The sequence below is a fragment of the Neovison vison genome, chromosome 2 (assembly GCF_020171115.1).
Source record: "Neovison vison isolate M4711 chromosome 2, ASM_NN_V1, whole genome shotgun sequence".
Lineage (NCBI taxonomy): Eukaryota > Metazoa > Chordata > Mammalia > Carnivora > Mustelidae > Neogale > Neogale vison.
Window position 1 is genome coordinate 85,387,996 of NC_058092.1, and position 22,992 is coordinate 85,410,987.

The following is a 22,992-nucleotide window of genomic DNA, read 5'->3' on the forward strand; positions in this document are numbered from 1 at the left end:
TCAAATGTATGTTAATTTAATGAAAAAGAGAAGATTAAAAAATTGCTATAAGAAAAGTACAAATATATGTAAATAGGAATTTAGAACAAAAGAGATTGCCTCTGGTACATTTCTGGGATCGAGGGGTACTTTCATGTTTGAACAGAGCCATGGAAATCTAATATATGTTATCCACTCAACAAATGCTTTATTAATTTAGATGTTTTATTTATAGTCCTTTTACACCAACATATCATCATACCTTATATAAATGCATAAATACATCATAGTGTTACACTTGAAGTTATGACTTGGAAATCAGACTCCTTATTTAAAGAAAGAGGTGTTAGAAAACTAATTAAGTAAAGGCAAGGTGAAGTTCACCCTAGTAAACCATCCTTTGGAGAAGGCCATCGAAGTGTTATAACCTCTAAGCTTTATGACAGTCACAGGTGGAGAGAGGTAGTGTTCTCTCTCTCTCCCTCTCTTTTTTAAAGGACTGCATTCTGGGACTTAAGGCCCTATGAAGCTAGGAAAATAAAAACTCATGAGGAGAGGAAGTATTTCTTGGCAACGGACTAATCCACAACATTGCACTCATCACCAGTGAGTCTTGAAGGTCACAAAACTACACCTTAGTTCACACAGCCATCTAATACCCAAGTGGAACAACAAGACACTCCAGACCTTAAGGAAACAACTTGCCTAACAAAACAAGGACAACAGTGAGTGTCTGTTAGAAAGAACTTCCTCTGTCAGACTGAGACAACAGAAACAGAGCACTTTCTGTTCCAAGGCCAGGGTCCCTTCGTGAGAGGACATGCTCACTTTGGGCTTGTTGGGGTTTTTATGTTTTGTTTTGTTTTGTTTTCCTGTCTCTCTGATCTGGCTCCATTTCTTCAGGCTGAACCTGTTTGATCTCTGCCAGCAGCATCAGCAAGACCTGGCCCTTTCCAGCCATCCCTCTGAGCACACTGTATCATGGCCCCTCCTTACAGTAATGTAGCAAGTATCTACCACCTGCCCAGACTTCATCCCGGACCAGACAGGCTCACATGTTAGTCTCTCTTCTGTAGAAGTAGAAATGTTCCTCTTCATGCAAAATGAAACTCTCAACATGTCAAACCGTAGCCTGTCTTAGATATCCTGAGAGAATGAGTAGAGCACTCAGAAAGGAGTAAGATCAGTGACAATCAAGTCATTTTCCTAGGGCTGCCAGAGCTGGCAGAAGTGAAGAGCATTTCATACAACAACCTCAGCCTCGGGTCGTCTCTCCAAAACCATCACTTGACAGAATTGTCCTGTCAACAGAGGGGTGAGTGCAGGTGACATTTATTAAGTGAAACTATTTGTGAAAGTAATGGTGTATCTTAGATGCAGTGCTGTCCAAGGAATTAGAACAAAATAAGGTCAAGGACACATCACAAGTGCTCAAGCTCACTACCATTTATGTGCTTCTGATGCCCTCTAAAACATTCTTCCAAGTTATTATATCATCTGAAGCAACTAACATCCAAACCAGGGTATCCTCTTGATACCCTTGTCAATTGAATGCTTTAGAAATCCAATGCTGTAGCAATACATACTCTAAAAAGATAAATTAAATGAAAAAATCAGTTTAAATTTTCGTTACGGGGTGCCTGGGTGGCTCAGTGGTTTAAAGCCTCTGCCTTCGGCTCAGGTCATGATCTCAGGGTCCTGGAACTGAGTCCGGAATCGGGCTCTCTGCTTAGTGGGGAGCCTGCTTCCCCCTCTCTCTCTGCCTGCCTCTCTGCCTACTTGTGATCTCTGTCTATCAAATAAATAAATAAAGTCTTTTAAAAAATTAAAAAACAAAAAAATAAATAAATTTTCCTTACATATGTAAAGAATCAAATACTGATTTCATATGACCAGGAATTAGACAGAAAAAAAAGAGATATTCACAAACAAGAGCTATAGTTCTGTACTGGGTGCACCTTTGCCACACACACACCCTCCTCATGTATATTCGGCTAGATCTAAACACATTTTTGCTCATCACGACTGGGTGGGAGGGGGTTGCTATTGACATTTAGTGAATAGAGACCCAGAATGCTTCTGGACCTTCTATAATGCACTAGACAGTCCCCTTCCCCTAACAAATAATTATCTAGCCCAAAATGCCATGAGTTCTGAGATGGAGAAATCCTGGAGTAAAGCCACCAAAAATCATATTATTTTCAGCAACCATGAATTTTAAAATATATTTTAACAGTTCATACTCTGAGCCTCTCCTTATTGTCCCAAAGCCCTTGTTCCAGCCATTGCATTGACAGATAATATATGAAAGAGAACATCCACACACAAAACCATGCTTACAAATAAGATAAGCATCTTTGTGCAGCAGAAGCAGATAGCAGTATGAGATGGAGAGTCTACTAGACTCTGGATACAGGTGCAGACAGCAGCAGCCAGGAGTTTGGTCCCTGTGCACAATAAAGAAGGTGGATTGCAGCAAGTTTCACTGCAGAAAGACAGGTTGTAAAAATAAGTTGAAGAAAGCTGTTACATACAGCTCTGTGAAGCTATGGCTGTAGGAAGCTGGATTTCCAGGAGATAAAAGAAACATATACAGACTCTTTTTTTTTTTTTTAATGAAGTCACCTTTTTTTTTTTTTAAGATTTTATTTATTTATTTGATAGATCACAAATAGGCAGAGAGGCAGGCAGAGAGGGAAAGGGAGAAGCAGGCTCCCTGCTGAGCAGAGAGCCCAATGCAGGGCTCAATCCCAGGACCCCAAGATCAATACCTGAGCTGAAGGCAGAGGCTTAACCCACTGAGCCACCAACGTGCCCTGATATGCATATTCTTAACTAGGACTCAAGCCTAGCCACTCAATGTTTAAGAATCTATGAAATCCTTAATATCACCATGGGACAGGAACCTGAGCCATCAACCTAAGACCTGGTTCTGTGTTTGGGGCTCAGGAACCAAAGACAGTGACTGCAAAAGCACTAGACAGCAGAGGAGTGGGAGACAGTAAATCTGTACATTAATTCCAAACACAAGGAGAAATTAACACTGAGAAAATTAGTTTAAAAAAAAAGCAGAGCATAAATTCACTCTGAATTAGTGATTCTCAACTGGGGATGGTTTTGTCAACCAGGGGACTTTGGGCAATGGCTGGAGACATTTTTAGCTGTCTCAAAGGTAAGGTTGGGGGTGTTACTGGTGCCTTGTATGTAGAAGCCAGGGTATGGCTATATCTTACAATGCACAGGACAGGCCAGAACAAAGAGTGGTCTAATTCAAAGTGCCAATAGAAACTCTGCTCTAGAAGAAACAAACACGAATGAAAATGTAAAAGTCCCCAGGTCATTGAGATAATAACATCCATTTTTTAGAAAGGGAAGTTATGAAATGAGATCAAAGAAATGAAACAAATGTATTAAAATCGTAGAAATGAAAAATACCAATATTTTAAAATTCAAAAGTCTACATAACATAGAAAATTAAATTAGTATAGAGTACTGGAAAACTCACCAAAATTCAAAATAGCATGACGAAAAGAACTTTTTTTAATATGCAGAAGTGGATAAGGGCCTGGAGGACAAATTAGGAGGTTCCAACTTCTAACAGTAGTTCCAGGAAGGATGTTAGAGGCAATTGTGCCAACGCAATATTCAAAGATAGAGTGAATAAAATAGTTTAAGACACGAAGAAGGCTATCAGCACTTATTAAAAGAACTCTCTGAGTACAGGGAAGATGAACAAAGATAAATCTGTATCATGACACATCAGAGTAAATCAGAATATTAATATGCAAGGAGAAAACTTTTAAGAACTACCAAAGAAAATGAGAGATTACCTAAAAAGTATTGACTGTCAACACTTTTTAAAGTATTTTCATTGTCAATAGATTTTGCATTGGTAGCAATAGATACCAGAAAATAGTGGAATGATAGCTTCTAAAACCTTAGGCAGAATAACATTCAACCTAAATTCTATACTCAGCCAAGCTATCTTTTAAGAGTATGAGAAAAATAAAAATACTTTCAGACCTAATAAGAATACCTATAGACTCAATGTAGATAAGAATCTCTGTATGTACATAGAGAAGCAAAGGTGTATGTATATATCCTACATGTAAAATTGTATATAATCATATATGCATATATATGGATGTGTAGCTATACATATATAGTTTTAGCTTCTAAACAAGGGTAGGAACAAAAAAGGGAGAATATGTAAGACTCCATCATTTTAGAATGGATAAAGATAATGTGTGTGTGTGTGTGTGTGTGTGTGTGTGTGTATAAACACATAAATATAATTCAACCATAAAAAAGAATGAAATCTTGCCATTTGCAACAGCATGGATGGATCAAGAGGGCATAATGCTAAGTGAAATAAGTCAGTCAGAGAAAGACAAGTACCATTTGATTTCACTCATATATGGAATTTAAGAACTAAAACAAATGAAGAAAAAGAGAGACAAACCAAAAAACTGACTCTTAACTATAGAGAACTAACAGATGGTTACCAGAGGGAGGTGGGTTGGGGGGAAGGGTGAAAAGGTGAAGGGAATTAAGAGTACAGTTATCATGATGAGCACTGAGCAGTATGTAGAATTGTTGAATTGCTATATTGTACACCTGAAACTAATATAACACTGTATGTTAAGTATACTGGAATTTTAAAAATAAATCAATTTTAAATCTTTCATTTCGAAAGAAAGAAGAAGAGAGACAACGAAGAAAAGCGCAAATGGGAAGCCTAATAACCCAAAAATATGAAATAGCAAAAAGTCCAAATCCAAATATACCAATAAGCATAATAAATGTAAATAGATTAAATGGGAAACATGTTACAATGAAATTATGCAGAAATTTTGGAAATAAAGAGCTAGAAAAGATGTGTCATGAGGCTATTAATCAAAAGAAAACTCATATCTCAAATGAGTAAATGTAAATGTTTTGAAAAAATAATGAGAAAGTTGGGCACTAAATAGTAAGAATGAACATCCCACTGTTACAGCAATAAATATATATGCATCTAATAATCTGGCCTCGAGTTTATAAGCTAAAACTAACAGAATAACAAAGAAGTAGGCAAAGCAATGACAGTGAGAGATTTTTAAAACACCTTTATCAGAAACAGATCAAGAAGGGAAAAAAACTGAGATTTAGAAAATTCAAACAACATAATTTTACAAGCTTAATCTAAGAGACATAAAGAGAATCCTGCACTTCACAAATAGGTAAAATTTTCATTCATACGTGGAACATTTGCTGAACAAATTTTACTGAATATTTTATTAATCTAAACAGACATGTGCTAAAATTTGTATATGCTAGTCATTACCTAGACAGAAGAGCTCTTGAGAAGAGGTAGCTGGGGGAAGACAGAGGTGAAAGAAATATATTTTAGTTTATTTAGTAGACAAATAACTGAGCATCTAGTATGTTACTTACTCCAAAATGGTTAAAAAAAGAAAAACTTTCTAAGCGCTTGCCCCCAGCCCCCTGCCACGCACACACTCTCATTCTGCCAGATGCTTTTCAAGTTCCTTCCCCGAACAAAAAGCAGAGATCACTTTTAAAGGATTCTCTCCTGATAAACAGGTATGCAATTCTTTTATGTGGGGTATTATTATTTTGAACTACAGAAAGCTCATAAGGGACAAAGGGGTACGAATTTCATTAAAGGGTTAACTGGTTTGTGGAGCCTAATCAGCGAATCACCATTAGTGGTTGTAGATTTGGCTTGATTGCAAGAACTGAGATTGGGGATAGACACACGATTTTAAATCTTCTTCCTGTCTGAAAACCCACAAAACCAAGAGCCTGCTCCAAAAAATGTCCACGGGGCTGATGGATAGGGAGCAAGGAGATAAGAGGCTTTTGTTGTCTCTCGACCCAGCAGCAGGGTAAAGGAGCAACTTGACATGAATCTGACTCCACTGCTTGTTAGTGCACAACCTCTCGCAAGTTCTTTGCCTCGCTGAGCATCCATTTCCTTCTTTGTGAAAGAAAGATGCATCATAAAGCTAGTCTTCCAAGATTGTGGTAATGAGTAAATGACATAATGTTCAAATGTGTAGCACAGGCCTAATGCGTAATAAGTACCCAATGCTTGTTATATCCGAATCTGCCATCCTGAAAGAGTGTGCCAAGAGCTCCCAAACCAACTAAAGGCTGCTCCTTTCCTTAAAGTCCCCCGCCTGATGCTGTGAGCTGGCCCCACCCTTTCCTGAGTGGGTGACGTCAACTTCATGATCGCTTCACTGTTTCCATGCTGGGAAACTAGCAGCTTCAATTCAGGAATAAAGAGTCTGTACTAGATAGTAATGCCGATCAGGGTAGGGTACTTAGAGAATTTCATGGGTGCATTAGGAGGATATGGAGTCTAAAATCAGAGCTCTACAGCCCTGGGATTTTGGAAGGAAGGATGCTTGTTTTCTTTTTGTTCCATTCCCCTCAGCGTTTATTTTATATTACCAGGAGATGGATACACTAGAAAAAAACCACTTTAAGACTGACAAAAGATCTAAGGAGAGGTCTCATCATCTTTTATTTACAAAATGAGGTAAAATCCTAAAAATCCTGCTAGATGAAAAAAAAAAACAGAATGTAAAATATTACAGCTTTTAGAATTTTCAAATGACAATGTCTTAAATTCGAAATAGTAGCTTATAATTTGGTCTGAGTTATTTCAATTTATAATCTTCAGTAAAATATTCCTAGAATAAGAACATCGATCTACATTTGGAAAGGTGAAAATTGACCGCAAATAGAAGGTAGAATTTGGTTTTGACTTTGTATGATATGAAAGCTACATCTATTGAGCTGTAGGACGTTCCAGGCTTTCTAATAGTTTTTTCTACTTCTTTGTTGGTTTGTTTTTTCTTATCTTTTGACAGGTTCTAAACCAGATATCTGCCTTCATGTTTAGCAAGAAAATATTTCCCAGTTCTTTCTCCCAACCCAGTGTGTAAGCAGCTGCCACTTGGACTCAACACTCCCCCAAATCCTGGAGCTAGCAAGCAATGAGACATTGGCTCTCACATCAAACTTACGTGTGAGTTTTAGCAAGATGCTCTCTGCCCCAGCTTTCTTTTGATGTAACAAAGGAAAAAGACTACTTCCCTCTTAGGAAGTGAAAAAAGGGTCACCAAAAATGAAAGGAAGTTGTTTCAATGGAAGGAAAGGGAACATATCACCCTTGTAATACCATCTCTTTTGCTAAACCATAAGCACTATGAAGACAGAATCCACAGCTAAAGTGGAAATAATAATACCTTCCACAGCAGAGTTCTGTAACAGACAACAGAAAGCACCCTGGCTAGTAAAAGGACAAAGGGATTTATCAGGAGGTATCTGGAGCTTATGAAATTATCAGAATTCAGCAGATTCTAGGCTTTTAGGAAACACTGAACCCTCAAAATCATTCTTCCTCTGCAGAGGGCTGCTGACCAGAGGACCACACGGCCCCTGTGTCTCAGCCAGAAAAACAGAACTGCTAGGAATAATATAGAATATGGGCTCTATTGTAGGGACTTGATCTTACTCAACTATGGGAGTAGATCAGTGGTTTACATATGACCACTGCTCCTGCATTCAACATTTATTGAATCTTTATTATGTGGGACATGCTATACTTAATATTTCTATGTATCATTATTATAACTTATAAGGAATAGGCTTGCATGATTATGGAGACTGACGGCTCTAGGTCAGCAAGACGAGTGGTTGGGAAGGAAAGACGAAGGTAAAGTTCAAGAGAACCAGGATAACCTAGAACCGGTAAGCACGAGCTGGGGCCCACCAGAAAAATTGAATCCCACATTGGCCTCTTACTGCTTCTAAGCCTTCCACTTGAATAATGGGGTATCTTGTAAGAGAAACCTTCACACACAAACCTGGCCCAGGAATTAAATCTGAAAGGGAGGATTTAGTGGGAGCTAGAAGAGCTGTGGGTTTGGCTCCTGCCACATGCCAGAAAGGTGACCCACAGACAGTGACAATATATACAGCTGCAACAGGGCCAGGTGTCCTCCACAGACCTTCGGAGGGTAAAAAGATGATGATTGCTCCTTCATTTCCACCTTCCAGATCTCAGGCAAGATCACGTAGCCCACGCTAACCCAGAACTATGCAGGGAAGGGAATTCTGAGAAAGGTAGTTCAAGTTTAGCTAAACTAAGAGTATAAATCCACTGCTATGAAATGGTTGCCTTGCGCCTTACTTCCCAAGTCCTGCCTCAAGCCAGCTCATCTGATAGGAAGACTCAAAGTCATATATGGCACCCTAGTTGCAAGGAAGTCTTGGGCAATGCCCATCTTTTAGCTTCGTGGAGAGGTACACTAGGAGGAGATTGGAAGGGAGGCTGAGTCAACATTTATTGAATCTTTATTACGTGGGACATGCTATACTTAATATTTCTATGTATCATTATGATAACTTATAAGGAATAGGCTTGCATGATTATGGAGGCTGAGAGCTCCTCCTTGCCCCTCGCAATTTGACATCTCCAAACTGGAGAGGCAGCAGATCCACTGGGATAGTTCAGCCGAAGAGCCTTAGAGCCAGAGAGATGATGGTGTAGATTCCAGCCCCAGACTGACGGCCTAAGAACCAAGAGCATGAGGGCAGGAGAAACCAAGGTCCCAACTCAACCAATCAGGCAGAGAGCAAATGCAACCTTCCTCTGCCTTTTTGTTCATTTCTGGACCTCGGTGGTTTGGATGATCCCACCCACAATGGGGATGGCCATCCGCTTTACTCAGTTCACCAATTCGAATGTTATTCTCTTCCAGAGACACCCTCACAGACAATTGCAGAAATAATATTTAATCAGCGCTGGGCATCCCATGATTCAGTTGATCTGAAACATAAAATTAGCCATCACAGAGGTTTAACTGAGCAAATGCCAATTAGCAAACCCAGATGGGCTTCACAGGAGCCAACCCTCCCTTCCCTCTTTTCGTAATTTTCTACATCTCCAGCTCTCTTGCATCCCTCTCCCTCTGCTCCCTGGTCCCTCATTCTCCCTATTAAATGCCAGGTCACCACTTTACAAATCAAAGTTGAGTTCAGCTCTTGCTATACTCTTTTCCCTATTGCAATAGTATATTACAGATCAAAAGCTGTCTTTACCACTTTAGAATTCAGCTGTGTTTATCTTTGGAAATACTTAAATATTAAAATAAAATGGCTTTCAGGGCACCTGGGTGGTTCAGTGGGTTAAGCCTCTGCTTTCAGCCCAGGTCATGATCCCAGAGTCCTGGGATCGAGCCCTGCGTTGGGCTCTCTGCTCAGTGGAGAGCCTGCTTCCTCCTCTCTCTGCCTGCCTCTCTGCCTACTTGTGACCTCTGTCTGTCAAATAAATAAATAAAATCTTAAAAATAAAATAAAATAAAATGGCTTTCAAAAATGCCAACTTAAAAAGTGGAATTGTTCCATGTTTTAGGAACTGTACAAGAAAAGCTATGAAGAAGAAAATAAAAGAAAAAGGAGAAGAAAAAGAAAAGCCATACTGGTTATTTCAATGCTAAATTGATGGGCTAACATCATTAAAGACACACCCATCCCCAGATCATTTTAGCAAATGAAATTATTTCAGCCTCTGACCTCTTACCTCTTACAGTCCTTCACATAGTTTCAGATTCTGTTGTTTCTCTCTTAACAAGAAAAAGAACCTGGTATCTTTCTGATAACACCTTGGATTAATTCAAATTCCCCTAACCTGGGAAAGCCCACTAGCATCGCCGTCAGACTGAAACGACTGGACCCCATCTGGATCATTATTTGCTCAGGCACACCTGAATTGTGTGTCCCTCCCAAGCCCCCACCCCAACACTCCCCCCACCAGCATTCTCAGTCCTACGTGTGTGCACATTTTACATAGACTGTAGAACATGGTGTAGACGGAGGCCCATCCACCCTCCAGGCTGCCAGAAGGACGTTGTAGAACTCCTGAACCAACTTGAGGCTCTTCATTACTGAGAACAGTCTAGCTACTCATTTTACTCCCAGCAAAGTTCAAATGAGATAGTCTATGTGAGTAGGCTTTTTAAAAATGCCATACAATACCATATAAATGCTTTATGTCTCCACATCAAGCTACCCTGAGCCAGGCTCCACATGGTTCAGGACTGTGAAGGTCCCCAGCTAGACTCCAAGTAACAGGAAGTTAAGAGACTGGTAAAATTTATTATCGTGGCCTATAACTGTAAGAAGTAATTTTTTTTTCTTTTTTGCACAGGGGCCAACTCAATACAAATGAAACTTACAAAGGCTGCAAAAAATTGTTGAAGAAATGAAGAGATTTTCTACAGACCCCACAACCAATCAGTCCAGAGCAGTAGCTAGAATTAATCCATTTCATTTAAGGCAATATTTACTGATGGGTGCTGAAGAAAGGCAAATAAATAACCTAAGCCCTGCATCCCCCACAGTGAGCTTCCTCATGGCCATAAAATCTTCATTCTTAGGTGGATTGTGCTCCTAGGAATGACACCATTACTACCAGTTTCCTAGAAGGACCAGCTGGCCGGGGTCCTGCTGGAGAGAGTGCAACTCTCCTGTGATTCTGATGCCGGCATGTCACACTGGGTCATGGCCCAGCTCTGTCATCAAGGATCTTCCACTCCCAATACTGCACCTCTACCCCCCACCCTGAAGACCAGCATTTAAAAAAAAAAAAAAAAAGACATTATTTATATATTTGAGAGAAAGAGAGAGTGAGTGAGAGATTGCACATAAGCGAGCGGAGCAGGAGAGGGAGAAGGAGGGGGAGAAGCAGGCTCCCCACGGAGCAGGGAGCCAGACACAGAGACTCAATCCCAGAACCCTGAGATCATGACCTGAACCGAAGGCAGACGCCCAACTGACTGAGTGACCCAGGCACCCCAAAGACCAGTTATTCTTTAAGATTACTCTTCTGGTTGCCCTGAAGTGTATCTCCCCAATTCCTTTTCTTTGTATTAGTTGAAGAGCATTAGTTTGAGTTAAAACTAGAGGGCCACTTGCTCAGGCTGTTGGATGCTTCTGAGTTAACTGAAGTTTTAACGCATAAAATCCAACACAGAGGTCAGCAGTTCTGACCAGTTAGACCCTGCTCTCATGGTAGTAGGGTAATATGATGTAGGACACAGAAGAAAGTCTAAAGAGGAAGAAATCCCTTGGCAACCTCTAGCATCAAAATATTTGAATTTGTCCTCCTAAAATAAGAACCCTTAGCAATCTTTAGTGACTTGGAGGAATTTGATCTATCTGAAGAATAAAACTAGGTTAAAAATTTTTTTCCAAAGGAAAAGAGAGTATCAGACAGCCAAGTCACTGGAGACCAACAAAACACTGAGGTCTGAGACGAGAACATTCATAGAAGGAACCCTTGGGTATGAAGAAAACAGAGACCACGAAGAAAAGATCAACCCAACCCTGTAGCTTCAAAAAGGAGGGCAAACCAGGGGACATCTGAGGATGAAATGTGTAACAGATTGAGAAACTTCATCAATATTCATCAATAAAGTGACTGAATTTGAAGATATCAAGAGAAGGAGAGGCATAGAAACTAAATCAAAAGAAAATACACTTTTCTGCACAAAGCACACAGTTTTTTTGGAGAGGCCCAAACTTCACAAGGAAAGGGTTCTTATTATTGTTTGTTCTTTCCCATCACAGCAGCCTAGCTGGGAAGCCATAGAGTCAGCTAGAAAAACACAATGCAGCCTTCTGTTCTGGGGGAAGTGGAAACAAAAAAAGAGGTCCAAGGTTGCCTCCTTCTTACCCACTCTGGAGGCACATTTTTATGCCATTGTTGTGCTGTGTGGTTTTCTTCTGGTTGCCATGGCATCAGAGAGACAAATGCCTTGCTTCCATTTTAAAGCTGAATTCTCTTACAAATAAAATTGTTTCCATTTGAGATAGTCTCACCCTCACTGCCCACCAGAACTGCTTTCAAAAGAACGTGTCTTTTTAAAATATAAATGAAATTCATTGCATCCTTCTGATGACAGAAAACAAAACACATTTTTCTTTTAAAAATTAGAGAGTGCACAAAATATCTTTTTTTTTTAAGATTTTTTTTTATTTATTTGACAGAAAACACAAGTAGACAGAGAGGCAGGCAGAAAGAGAGAGAGAGGAAGGGAAGCAGGCTCCCTGCTGGGCAGAGAGTCGGATGTGGGGCTCAATCCCAGCACCCCAGGATCATGACCAGAGCTGAAGGCAGAGGCTTTAACCCACTGAGCCACCCAGGTCCCCCACAAAAATATATTTTAAATGAAATGAAATTGCCCTATGAACTCTTCACCTACAAATGACCAGTAATTCACATTTTGGCATATTTATTTCAGGTCTTTCCTCTGTGTGTGTATATATATATATATTTTTTTTTCATATGATATGATACATAATTGTAGCTCTGTTATGTATCCAGTTGTGCAAGTTCTTTTTTCTTTATATCCTGTAGATTCACTATCCAAAAGCAGGGCTATAAACCCAGCTCAGTCCTTATAGACCTTTAACATTTTCTTCATTTGAATCCTACATATTCTTTTTTTTTTTTTTTTTATTGATAAATTTTTTTTTTTTAAGATTTTTTTTTTTTTTTTTTTTATTTGAGAGAGAGAGACAGTGAGAGAGAGCATGAGCGAGGAGAAGGTCAGAGGGAGAAGCAGACTCCCCATGGAGCTGGGAGCCCGATGTGGGACTCGATCCCGGGACTCCAGGATCACGCCCTGAGCCGGAGGCAGTCGTTTAACCAACTGCGCCACCCAGGCGTCCCTGAATCCTACATATTCTTATCAAAAGAAGAATTTAATAAGACAGAAGTTTGGCCTTTATGTCCCCATGAATCTAAAAGTTTATGAAAAGTTAGCAGCAGGGAAGCATGAGTTAACTGTATTCAGAAATGCTTGCAATGGCCATTTGCTTTCCATTGATTCACCATTAAAGAGGAAGTACAGATCACATCATACATTATCCTGGGTTTGTCTGAACAGCAAAAAAATCTGAGAAGGTAAATAGAAAATGTCATGATTTTTCTTTCAATAATTACATTTTCTCTACAAGTACCACAATACTTTACGATTAGTAATTCATTAGCTCATTCATTTTTTATTTTTTTAGATTTTTATTTATTTATTTATTTATTTATTTATTTGAGAGAGAGAAAGAGCACCAGCTGGGGGGAAGGGCAGAGGGATAAGCAGACTCCCCGCTGAGCAGGGAGCATGATGACACCAAGGGGTTCATCCCAGGACCCCAAGATCATGACCTGAGCCGAAGTCAGTCAGGACCCTGAGATCCTAACCTGAGCTGAAGTCAGATGCTTAACCAACTGAGCCACCCAGGTGCCTCTAGCCCATTCATTCTTGAAAAACAAATTGAGATTACTTGGCTAGTCCCATAAGGCAGGAAACCAGACTCTGATGTATGTAAAAACACGAAACAAAGACAATTTGTATCCCACTTTTACACCGCACAAAAGTGGTTTCAAATCTAAGCCCAGAAATTCAGTGTCTGTGTGATCTTGAACATGTTATTAAAATTCCCTGAATCTCGGGGGCACCTGGGTGGCTCAGTGGATTAAACCTCTGCCTTCAGCTCAGGTCATGATCTCAGGGTCTTGGGATCGATTCCCACATCGGGATCTCTGCTCAGCAGGGAGCCTGCTTCCTCCTCTCTCTCTGCCTGCCTCTCTGCTTACTTGTGATCTCTCGCTGTCAAATAAATTAAAAAAACTTAAAAAAAAAAATTTCCCTGAATCTCAACTTCCTTATCTCTAATAATCTGTGTCGGAAAACTACCCAGTCACAGGATTGCACTAAGAATTAGATGAGATGAAATATGGGGGGTGGGGGGAATGTCTCACATCATGTCTGACATGTCTGACACATAGTAAGTACTTGGCAACTATTGATATCCTTTCTGTGACAACCTGAATTAAACTTTAAACTCTTCCTTGGACCGATGCCACTTCTGTAAGCAATGGTGTTGACATTTTTCAGCACAAGATTAGTGATTTTACTTTGTTCTTCAGTTCTTCATTAACAAGAATGTGTGGTAAATCCTGCCTCCATTCTCCTCTTAGTAAAGTTACATAATGTAAACATTTTCTAATGAAACTAAGAGTCAGGAAGAACAGAAATGTCCATATTTCTAACAGGTTCCTTTTTCAGAATTCCCAGCTCAGTAGAGGAAACGAGTTAATTTGTGTACAATCAAAACCAAAAGAAAAAAAAAAAAAAAAGACTTCCCTATTCACTGTTAAGAAATCTCCTTAACTATTCTACCAGGGCTTCCAGAATCAAGATTTAAAAGAAAAGGAAAAAAAAATGACGTTTCCACACGTTTCGCATCAATAGAAGGATGTTGAAACTGTGCTGGTAAACAGGCTAAGGAAGCAAAAGCCTCATTAGAACTTAATTGTTTTGTAATTAACCATACTGGAAGCAGATGCTATCAGGGAGGTTACTGGAAAGATTTTTGAAGATCACAAGATTAAGTTAAACAAATTATTTACTAAATCTCCTGATTTAGGAAAATTTTATATATATAGCAGACACCAAAAAGCGTTCCCATTTTTATATATTGCCAAGAATGATCTAAGTCCAAATAAATAGAAAAAGTGTGATTATTTTTCTTTTGGGTACTAGATGTGTTTATTTTTGCATGTTTCTAAAGGTAACTGAAATAAAAACCACTTGTATAGATAAATCAACGTAATACTGGAAACTGGAACAATTCACACCCTGTATCTGTATCTACCCTAAATACTAAATACAAATTACTACTACTTCTACTGAGAAAGAGAAAGAGAGAGAGATTATAGATAGAAAATAGGGGCGCCTGGGTGGCTCAGTGGGTTAAGCCGCTGCCTTTGGCACAGGTCATGATCTCAGGGTCCTGGGATCGAGCCCCGCATCGGGATCTCTGCTCAGCGGGGAGCCTGCTTCTCTCTCTCTCTGCCTGCCTCTCTGCCTACTTGTGATCTCTCTCTGTCAAATAAATAAATAAAATCTTTAAAAAAAAAAAAGAAAAAGAAAATAGATACAGCAAAACACTAAGTGATTATATATATATATATATATATATATATATATATATAGCTGCCCTATGCTACTCAGATTATCTATGAGCTTCTTTATGCTAATGTCATTTTACTGATGAAAAAAACAAGATCCAAGAAAATTTTGAGATTTTTTTAATGATTTAAAGACTTGAAAACCAAAGTTGAAGTGTTTGAATTTCCTCTCTGGGACAATGACAAGTCATGGAAAGTTTTTGATCATGGTTATATTGTCACTAAGATGTCTTAGGAAGGTCAGTTAGAAAGAACTTTGCAGAATAAACTGAAAGAGAGAGAAATCGGTGGCAGGGAGGGAAAAGACAAGGCTAAATGAGATAATCCAGCAAACAGGGAATTTTTTTAAAAGAGTGATCTGTACCAGGTTTGCTTCCACTAAAAGTATTTTGGTTTTGTTTGCTTTGCTTTCTTGGTTTGTTTTGTTTTTGTTCTCCTATCCCATTAAAAATATCTTCTCTATTGTCTCTTCTACTTTAGAGGAAATCTGACCACTGCCCCTCCCCCTTCCTTCCCATTCTTGGGAATTCCCGCCTTGTGGCATCTCATTCTGGCTTCAGATTCCAGCCCCTGGTTCTGAAACTTCTCTGTCTATAATTATAGGTGCAGATGTCAGGACTGTCCATAATGTGTCCTATTCCCTCCTCCAGTCTCTCCACTTGGAATACATACAAGTTTTTGCCCCTCAGAGACGCCGCCTCCTTGTGCAGCTGTAGACTATAAATCCTTTGTGAGATTACCTCTCAACAAAAGAGAGACACAAGATGTCTATCATCCAGCCCTCCCAAGTAAGTCTTGACTTTTAAACCCCACAAGCTCTTTCAAACTGAGATAAATCTCTTTGCAAAGAGAAATTGCAAATCCACAAAGAAAGTATTTCCTTTGAAAATACCCATTCCTGAGGTTGGGGGGAGCCAGGGTAGGCTGACTAGAGGTGCAAATGTAGTACCTGTGATTTGGGGCCTGCATTTCAGGGCCCAGCCTTCTAAGGAAGGTAACACGTTTTCTCATTCTTTTGAGGTATGCTGTTTGCCTTAGGGAATATATGAGGGTTTTTCCCTCCTTTTCCACTGTGAGAATATCTTCCCTCTATGGGATAAATTTTTCTATTTCCCATAAACTGAAGAAATAGGAATCTTGATGATGAAGGGAAAATATAATCATGTTTATTTTTATATGATCAACAAATAAACCTTTTCACTGATCTAATAAATAGGCAAGAAAATGTCACATATTTGACAAAGCTTGCTAACTTTTAAAATTGAAAGATATTTTAAAGAATGCATGCTCTGATTTTCCATTTTGTATTTGAAAAGAGGAAACAGCTCTCCACCTCACCTAGTAAGGGAATAATTCCTTGATGAACAAAGCATAATAAATTTAAAAATATCCCCAAATTTCCCTGATAAAAACCTTTGGCAAATTGGCAAATCATTCAGAGTTTAAGGATAACCCAAAATATGGGGCACTTGGGTGGCTCAGTGGGTTAAGCCTCTGCCTTCAGCTCAGATCATGATCCCAGGGTCCTGGGATAGAGCCCCGCATTGAGCTCTCTGCTCAGCAGGGAACCTGCTTCCCCCGTCTCTGCCTGCCTCTCTGCCTACTTGTGATCTCTCTCTCTCTGTCAAATAAATAAATAAATAAAAATCTTTTAAAAAATAAATAAATAAAAGGGATCTTCCTGGGGCATCTGGGTGGCTCAGTCCTTAAGTGTCTGCCTTCGGCTCAGGTCATGATCCCAAGGTCCTGGGATTGAGCCCTGCTCAGTGGAAAGCCTGCTTCTCCCTCTTCCACCCCCCTACTTGTATTCCCTCTCTTGCTGTTTCACTCTCTGTCAAATAAACAAATATAATCTTTTTTAAAAGGGGGGGACCTTTCTAATGGTCCAGATTAATGAAGAGGCTCCTGATTTAAGGGGCTACATCTAGTAATCTACCCTGTTCTCAGGCCTGGAATCAGAGGAGAAAATGTGTGCTAGGTGAAATTTTCTATTAGTAGATCTGAGTGTGAATTCCTTTTTCACCACTCACCAGGTTTTTGATCTTGGACAAATCACTTAAACATTGAGGCTTGGGCATATATTTTTTTAAATTTAAATATTAGAAATAATGATATTTCTCTATAAACTTTTATAAAGTTAGAGAAAAAAACGAAAACATGCTATATGCTCAGTATCACTGTGAAACCATTTCATTTCTAAAATTTGAAAATACAAAGAAAAAGTCACACACCCTTGGATGATTACAATTTTTAATAAGACTATTTATTTATTTATTGGTCGAGGGGTAGAAAGATGGGAGGTATAGAGAGGGGTAAACAGACTCCACACTGAGTAGGTATCTCCATGCAGGGCTCCATGTAAGGGCTCTATCTCAAGAGCCTGAGATCATGACCTGAGCCAAAACCAAGAGACACTCAACCAACTGAGCCACCCAGGCACCCCTGGAAGATTATGATTTTTTAAAATATTTTATTTAATTATCTCCCAGAGACAGAGTACAAGCAAGTGGAGCAGCAGGCTTCCCCGCTGAGCAAGAAGCCCGATACAGGACTCGAGCCTAGGAATTTGGGATCATGACCTGAGCTGAAGGTAGAGGCTTAATCAACTGAACTAACCCAGGCATCTCTGGATGCTGGTGATTTTAAAGCCTCCTTAAATCTCCTCCTCTTGGACCACACTCACTTCAGAGCTCTTTAAAAATTAAAAATTAAAAATTCATCAAACATACTTATATCCTAGCTGAAAAACACAAAGGGATTGAAATAGGATCCAGAACATAGTTTCCTTATACCTGGCAGACCCTTATTAAACTATTTGGGAAAGAATAAAGGAGATAGGGGGAGTGCATCAAAACGTTTACTCGTAGTTTTTTAAGAACTACCTGTCTCGTACAGACAAAAGGTTGATATCCAGGATCTATAATGAACTCCTCAAACTCAACCCACACGAAACAGACAAACACATCAAAAAATGGGCAGAAGATATGAACAGACACTTCTCCAATCAAGAAATACAAATGGCTATCAGACACATGAAAAAATGCTCATCATCATTAGCCCTCAGGGAGATTCAAATTAAAACCACATTGAGATATCACCTTACACCAGTTAGAATGGCCGAAATTAACAAAACAGGAAACAACATGTGTTGGAGAGGATGTGGAGAAAGGGGAACCCTCTTACACTGTTGGTGGGAATGCAAGTTGGTGCAGCCTCTTTGGAGAACAGTGTGGAGATTCCTCCAGAAATTAAAAATAGAGCTTCCCTACGATCCTGCAATTGCACTGCTGGGTATTTACCCCAAAGATACAGATGTCGTGAAAAGAAGGGCCATCTGTACCCCCAATGTTTATAGCAGCAATGGCCACAGTCGCCAAACTATGGAAAGAACCAAGATGCCCTTCAACGGATGAATGGATAAGGAAGATGTGGTCCATATACACTATGGAGTATTATGCCTCCATCAGAAAGGACGAATATCCAACTTTTGTAGCAACATGGACGGGACTGGAAGAGATTATGCTGAGTGAAATCAGTCAAGCAGAGAGAGTCAATTATCATATGGTTTCACTCATTTGTGGAGCATAACCAATAGCATGGAGGACAAGGGGCGTTAGAGAGTAGTAGGGAATTTGGGTAAATTGGAAGGGGAGGTGAACCATGAGAGACTATGGACTCTGAAAAACAGTCTGAGGGGTTTGAAGTGGTGGGGGGGTGGGAGGTTGGGGTACCAGGTGGTGGGTATTATAGAGGGCACGGCTTGCATGGAGCACTGGGTGTGGTGAAAAAATAATGAATACTGTTTTTCTGAAAATAAATAAATTGGGGAAAAAAAAAAAGAACTACCTGTCTCATTTAAGCCCTATAAATCCACATCCCTCTCTCTCAGATCAGATTGTTCTGGGTTTCTCCTTCTCACTAGTTAAGATAGTAGAAGTAAGAAGAGAGTTCTTTCATCTACATTTTACTTATAAATCTTTATTTCTCCTTGAGGAAAAAATTATCTATTTTTGAATTCCTCATCCATTCCCAGAAAAACTAAATAATATCGTTCACTTTGCTTTAAAAAATCTACATTTTCAATGTCTTTAAGTTGAAAAATTAGGTTAAAAATTGTTTCAGCTATTATCATCACCAATGATGTAACTAAATTCCAACAGGATGCCTTCACAGAGGACGTTCAATGTCAAATTTGTTCAGAGCTATTTATAATTAAATTTCAATATGATGAAGGTCATAAGTAAACAATCTAAATGCTTTATCAAATTCCACCAACAAAACCTACCCTGCCACTTATGCATTGAAACCTTAACTCAATGGCTTTCTTTGTATGTGCCTGGGTGTATTGACCCATGAGAGAAAATTACATAAAACAAGAGATGGCCATGCCTAAGAGTACAACCAGCCCTCTCAACCTTCCTCAAAAAATTCAACTCACCCTAAACCAGTTAGCCGATTAGTCTGTCCTATAAGACTCTGATTAAAGTTCTAAAGCTACAATAGGTCATTTCAATCTGTTTTTCAAAATTTTTAATTTATTTTTTTTATTTCTTTTCAGCATAACAGTATTCATTGTTTTTGCACCACACCCAGTGCTCCATGCACTATGTGCCCTCTCTAATACCAACCACCTGGTTCCCCCAACCTCCCACTCCCCGCCCCTTCAAAACCCTTAGGTTGTTCTTCAGAGTCCATAGTCTCTCATGGTTCACCTCCCCTTCCAATTTTCCTCAACTCCCTTCTCCTCTCCATCTCCCCATGCCCTCCATGTTATTTGTTATGCTCCACAAATAAGTGAAACCATATGATCATTGACTCTCTCTGCTTGACTTATTTCACTCAGCATAATCTCTTCCAGTCCTGTCCATGTTGCTACAAAAGTTGGGTATTCATCCCTTCTGATGGAGGCATAATACTCCATAGTGTATATGGACCACATCTTCCTTATCCATTCGTCCGTTGAAGAGCATCTTGGTTCTTTCCACAGTTTGGCAACCGTGGCCATTGCTGCTATAAACATTGGGGTACAGATGGCCCTTCTTTTCACGACATCTGTATCTTTGGGGTAAATACCCAGGAGTGCAATTGCAGGGTCATAGGGAATCTCTATTTTTAATTTCTGGAGGAATCTCCACACTGTTTTCCAAAGTGGCTGCACCAACTTGCATTCCCACCAACAGTGTAAGAGGGTTCCCCTTTCTCCACATCCTCTCCAACACATGTTGTTTACTGTCTTGCTAATTTTGGCCATTCTAACTGTTGTAAGGGAGTATCTCAATGTGGTTTTAACTTGAACCTCCCTGATGGCTAGTGATGATGAACATTTTTCATGTGTCTGATAGCCATTTGTATGTCTTCATTGGAGAAGTGTCTGTTCATATCTTCTGCCCATTTTTTGATATGACTGTCTGTTTTGTGTTTGTTGAGTTTGAGGAGTTCTTTATAGATCCTGGATATCAACCTTTTGTCTGTACTGTCATTTGCAAATATCTTCTCCCATTCCGTGGGTTGCCTCTTTGTTTTGTTGACTGTTTCCTTTGCTGTGCAGAAGCTTTTGATCTTAATGAAGTCCCAAAAGTTCATATTCACTTTTGTTTCCTTTGTCTTTGGAGACATATCTTGAAAGAAGTTGCTGTGGCTGATATCAAAGAGGTTACTGCCTATGTTCTTCTCTAGGATTCTGATGGATTCCTGTCTCACATTGAGGTCTTTTATCCATTTCGAGTATATTTTTATATACGATGTAAGAGAATGGTCGAGTTTCATTCTTCTACATACAGCTGTCCAGTTTTCCCAGCACCATTTATTGAAGAGACTGTCTTTTTTCCACTGTATATTTTTTCCTGTTTTGTCGAAGGTTATTTGACCATAGACCATTATTTGACCATAGACTTGAGGGTCCATATCTGGGTGCTCTACTCTGTTCCACTAGTCTATGAGTCTGTTTTTATGCCAGTACTATGCTGTCTTGGTGATCACAGCTTTGTAGTAAAGCTTGAAATCAGGAAACGCGATGCTGCCAGTTTTTTTGTTTGTTTGTTTTTCAAAACTTCCGTAGCAATTCAGGGTCTCTTCTGATTCCATACAAATTTTAGGATTATTTGCTCCAGCTCTTTGAAAAATACCAGTGGAATTTTGATCGGGTTTCTCAGAATAAAGACATCAATACTGTTACTTAATGAACACGTTTTCCCATTAAAATTGTCATTAAAGTTTAAATTTTGTACCTTTGGAATTATCTTATGCATCCCCTTTATTTTACAGTCCAGAAAACTGAGACCAGATAATTTACGCAACTTGTTTAAATCTTACAGCATGTTAGTAACAGACCCGAAGCTAGAATTTGTCTCCTGACTCCTAGGTCTACTGTTCTTTTTATTAGCAAGTGAAGCCATTCTAAAGTATATCATACCTGTCTGTGTCTTTTGCTAAAAACTGCCTGTAGCTCACTTATACCAGAATCTACCCAATGTCAGGGAAGCCAGAAGCTCAAGTATGGATATAGATCTCAGGTATAGTCAGAACAAATATTCTTGCCCACATATGAGTAAAAACTAGGAAAATCATTTCTTTTAAAGTATGAAGTTTTTCCCATGGATTTGCAGCATTTATAAGCCTGACATCAGCTGCCACAACAAGTAATCTCCAGATGGCTACAGCAAGCTGATAAGATTTGAACTTCTTTTCCTCATATCTTCACCATCTCATCAAAGGTCTGGATATGCATTCATTCCAGTATGTCTTGCTGTTTTCTTTTGTTTTGTTTCATGTTTTGGTTTTTGGTTCTTGGTTTTGGTTTTGGCTTTGGGGTTTTTTTGGTTTTTGTTTTTGTTTGCTAAAGCCAAAATACACATGGAATAGGTTTGAGAACTTCCTAGAAATCCATTAGGTAACCCTAGATGTAGCAGGCAAGTTATGTGACACCAGGGCTAAGGGAGCCATCCAAATGTTTAAAACATGGGATCTCTCCCTAAAACCCCATCATTACCATAGTTCATGCTCAGCCTTCCCTGGTTCAATCTCCATCCCCATCCCTAGTTTGCCACTAAGACTTTTGCAGTCTAGCATAACCCTGGAATTTAACAGAAGGACAACCTTCTCATCTCTGTATACCTGTGGAATTAGAAACCTTGGGGGCGGGACCCAGCAATCTCTGTCTTAATAAGGCCTCTAGCTGAGTCTCAGACACTCTACAGTTTGAGAACCACTGATCTAGCCTACATCCCTTTACTTTAATTAACATTGGTAACAGGATAGGGGTGCCTAGGTGGCTCAGTCGGTTAAGCATCTGCCTTCAGCTCAGATCATGATGTCATTATCCTGGGATTGAACACTGCATCTGGCTCCCTGTTTATACTCTCTTCCTCTCTCTCAAATGGATAAGTAAGATCTTTAAAAAAAAAAAAAGACATTTCAGTAGCAGGAGAAAGAAGCATAAGGCAAAAGTTAGGGCTTAATGAGACTGGAAAAAGACTGTAAGGAATTCAATGAGGGCTGAATAGAAATTGAACAAACATTTCAAAAAATTTTCAAAGCTTCAAAAAGTTTTTAAAACTGTCATCAAATAACAAAGATTCCATTGAATTTAGTTAATGCAACATGAAAAGAATTTGCATCTTATCTTGCAGTTAAAAAGAAATAAAGAGTCTATGGGGTGGGTGGGGGAGAGCATGGTCCAGTCTGGTGAATTTGTTTTATTGTATTAGTCAAGTTGGCTAAGTCTCTCAGAGTTGCCTTCTCTACATAGGACTAGGTGACTCTGGAGCCCAAGAGATGACAAAAGGTAAAAGAGAAGGAGCAGCCGTCTTCCTTTTGTGCCAGGAAAGTCAGTGTCAGGCTCAAGGCATGGCTGCACCTCCTGGACATGGTGCTTCCACGCTGTTCCCTTGGGTGGCACAGAGCAGCAGCCAAGTGCACAACTTCTCCATCTCCCAGTAGATTTTCCACTTCAGCTTCTG